The following is a 4506-nucleotide window of genomic DNA, read 5'->3' as shown; positions in this document are numbered from 1 at the left end:
ACAGCAGGTTCATCTTCATTTATCAATGACGGTGGTAGTGGTGTAGTAGGGATGTCCTCATCATCTCCCCCCCTTCAAAAGGCATCGACCTCGACGCTCCAAGGTCTTCTCCGTCATATGGTGTCAAATCAGCAACATTGAAAAAATTACTGACACCAAACTCATTTGTTGGAAGATTTATCGAGTATGCATTATCATTGATCTTGGCAAGCACTTTGTAAGGACCAGCACCACGAGGAAGCAACTTAGACTTCCGTAGCTTCGGGAACCTATCCTTGCGAAAATGTACCCAGACCATATCACCAGGCTTGAACAACATCTTTTTGCGCTTCTTGTTCATCCTTGTAGCATTGCTCTTGCCTTTCTTCTTTATCAACTCTTTAGTCTTCACATGGATTTTACGCACAAAATCTGCCCTCTTGGATGCCTCCATATTAACTCTCCCATGTATGGGCAAAGGCAACAAGTCAAGTGGAGTAATGGGTTTGAAACCATACACCACCTCAAAAGGACACAGCTCCGTGGTAGAGTGTACCATCCTGTTATAAGCAAACTCCACATGCGGCAAACACTCTTCCCACTCCTTCAGGTTCTTCTTGATCACGGATCTCAACAGTTGTGATAATGTTCTATTCACCATTTCAGTTTGACCATCAGTTTGGGGATGACAAGTAGTACTGAACAGTAGATTTATCCCCAGCTTTCTCCACAGCATCTTCCAGAAGTAGCTCATAAACTTCACGTCACGATCATAAACAATAGTCTTTGGGACTCCATGTAGTCGTACAACCTCCCTAAAAAATAGGTTAGCAATATGCGACTCATCGTCGCTTTTGTGGCAGGAAATAAAGTGTGACATCTTAGAAAATCTGTCCACTACCACAAATATAGAATCATGGCCTTTCTTAGTACGTGGCAAACCCAACACAAATCCATACTAATATTCTCCCAAGGTGTAGTAGGTTCCGGTAAAGGAGTATACAAACTGTGAGGTTTCAGCTTGGACTTGGACTTGTTGCAAGTAATGCACCTTTTCACATACCTGTCCACATCCTGCCTCATCTTTGGCCAATAAAAGTGGTCAGCTAGCATGAGTAGTGTCTTCTCACGCCCAAAGTGACCCATCAAACCTCCAGCATGTGATTCCTGCAATAAGAGCAAACGCACAGACGATTCTGGAACACATAATTTGTTACCTCTAAACAAGAACCCATCATGTATGTGATATTTTTCACATGATTTACCAATAGCACACAAGCGATATGGTTCAGCAAAATCATGATCAGTAGCATACAAATCACATAGTACTTCTAATCCAGGAATTTTAACATCAAGTTGAGTTAATAGCATATTCTTCCTAGATAGAGAATCAATAACAATATTATCTTTTTCCTTCTTATGCTTAATAATGTTTGGAAAAGACTCAATGAACTCAACCCACTTAGCAAGACGCTTATGCAAAGTAGATTGGGCTTTCAGATATTTCAAAGCTTCATGATCAGAATGTATGATAAATTCTTTTGGCCACAAGTAATGTTGCCAAACCTCAAGAACTCTAATTAAAGCATACAATTCTTTATCATATATAGGATAGTTCAACTTAGGACCAGAAAGTTTCTCAGAAAAATATGCAATTGGGCGACCCTCTTGCATCAACACACCACCAATTCTAGTACCACTAGCATCACATTCAATCTCAAATTGCTTACTGAAATCAGAAAGTGCAAGCAACGGTGCAGAAGTTAACAATCTCTTAAGTTCATCAAAAGCATGATCTTGGGCTGCACCCCACTGATGACCCACAAGTACAGGGGGTGTATCGTAGTATTTTCAATAAGTAAGAGTTTCGAACCCAACGAGGAGCAGAAGGTGTTGACAAGCAGTTTCGATGAAGGATTCACTGTAAATGCTCACAGACAAGTATTCAGGGGGTTTTGATGTAGCAGTTGAATAAAGTACGAGTAAGTAAAATGCGAGAGAAATAGTTGCAGCGAGTGGCCCAATCCTTTTTAGCACAAAGGACAAGCCGGTTTGTTTACTTATAATGACCAAACGTTCTTGAGGACACACGGGAATTTAGTCTAGTGCTTTCGCTTCATATAGGCTGATTAATCTTCATTGTTTTGATAAGTGTTGTGTGGGTGAACCTATGCTAATGCACCGCCCTTCCTAGGACTAATACATACTTGTGATTATACCCCTTGCAAGCATCCGCAACTACAAGAAAGTAATTAAGATAAATCTAACCACAGCCTTAAACTCTGAGATCGTGCTATCCCTCCTGCATCGATATACCAACGGGGGTTCAGGTTTCTGTCGCTCCGGCAACCCCGCAATTGGCAAACGAGTACAAGATGTATTCCCCTAGGCCCATAAAGGTGAAGTATCATGTAGTCGACGTTCACATAACACCACTAGAAGAATAACACCACAACTTAAATATCATAACATTGAATATTACTCAACCATAATTCACAACTAACATTTAGACTTCACCCATGTCCTCAAGAACTAAACGAACTACTCACGAGACATCATATGGAACATGATCAGAGGTGATATGATGATGAATAACAATCTGAACATAAACCTTGGTTCAATGGTTTCACTCAATAGCATCAATAACAAGTAGAAATCAATACCGGGAGAGTTTCCCCTATCAAACAATCAAGATCCAACCCAAATTATTACAGTGGTGACGATGTGCAGCGGTGGAGACGGCGGTGATGATGATGGAGATGATGATGATGGTGATGGAGACGATGTCCAGCTCGATGACGGTGACGATGACGTCGATTTCCCCCTCCGGGAGGGAATTTCCCCGGCAGATTTCGGCCTGCCGGAGAGCTCTTTTCTCTCTGGTGTTTTCCGCCCCGCAGAGGCGGCTGTGTCTCTTCGCGACTACCCCCCGGAGCTTAGGTTTTCGGGACGAAGAAGTACGCGAAGGAGAGGAGGCCAGAGGGGGCTGTGGGCCCCCTCCTCACATGGCGGCGCGGCCAGGGCAGGGCTCGCGCCGGCCTATGAGGGGGGCCCATGGCGGCCCTCCTCGGCTCCTCCTTTTGGCTCCCTTCGTCTTCTGGAAAAATAGGATTTTTCATATAATTTCCGTCAATTGTTGATCTTCCGAAATATTGCATTCTGACGGCGCTTTTTCCAGCAGAATCCTGACTCCGGTGCGCGATCCTCCAATAATCATGAAACATGCAAAATAGATGAAATAACATAAGTATCATCTCCAAATACAAAATATATCAATGAATAACAGTAAATTATGATATAAAATAGTGATGCAAAATGGACGTATCAACTCCCCCCAAGCTTAGACTTCGCTTGTCCCCAAGCGAAACTGAACTCGGTAAACAGGACCACATGTTTATAGAGTGAAGAGTCGATAATAAAATACGGACAAAAAGCATCATACTCATTCACACAAGACATTCTAGTGAACAACTTCCTCATATGATTCAACTTGAAACAAGTAGAAGGTAATCACAAATAAAGGTGCATAAGAAATCATAATTGGTGATGGCAAACTTCGTTCTTGGTCAGAGAACAGATTATGTTAAAGTTTATATGGCACAACTTGCATACTCAATCATAATGATCTCCTCATAATCATTGATAACTTTCAAAGCTATATTCATTCAGATAAAACTTGTACTAAACAAGGAAGAGTAAAAGACATGATGAAGTAGATCACAATATAGATGGTTTGATCACAACAACTCAAATGCTTGCTTAAGATGGATGGAAATAGGTTTACTGACTCAACATAAGGTAGAAGACAGGCCCTTCGCAGAGGGAAGCAGGGATTAAATCATGTGCTAGAGCTTTTTCAGTTTTGAAATCAGATAAAGAGAATAAAAGTAACATTTTGAGAGGTGTTTGTTGTTGTCAACGAATGGTAGCGGGTTCTCTAACCCCCTTGCCAGACAAACTCTCGAAGAGCGGCTCCCATAAAGTTTTATTTTTGGTTGACACTCCTTCCAACCTTTGCTTTCACAAACCACGGCTAACCGAATCCTCGGGTGCCTTCCAATCATTCTCATACCATGAAGGAGTGTCTATTTATTTTAGTTTTATTTAGATGACACTCCTCCCCTCTGCTTTCTCAAGCCATGGCTAACCGAATCCTCGGGCCCCTTCCAACAATCACATACCATGGAGGAGTGTCTATTTGTAAAATTATGAAGGTTAATTAATCGGGGCTGGGAACCCCATTGCTAGCTCTTGTTGCAAAATTATTGGATAAGCGGATGAAGCCACTAGTCCATTGGTGAAAGTTGCCCAACAAGATTGAAAGATAAAACACCACATACTTCCTCATGAGCTATAAAACATTGACACAAATAAGGGATGATAAATTTTGAATTGTTTAAAGGTAGCACACGAAGTATTTACTTGGAATGGCAGGAAATACCATGTAGTAGGTAGTTATGGTGGACACAAATGGCATAAGTTTGGGTTAAGGTTTGGATGCACGAGAAGCATTCCCTCTCAGTATAG

The sequence above is a fragment of the Lolium rigidum genome, chromosome 7 (genome assembly GCF_022539505.1).
Source record: "Lolium rigidum isolate FL_2022 chromosome 7, APGP_CSIRO_Lrig_0.1, whole genome shotgun sequence".
NCBI classification, from domain to species: domain Eukaryota; kingdom Viridiplantae; phylum Streptophyta; class Magnoliopsida; order Poales; family Poaceae; genus Lolium; species Lolium rigidum.
This window is presented reverse-complemented; position numbering follows the sequence as displayed.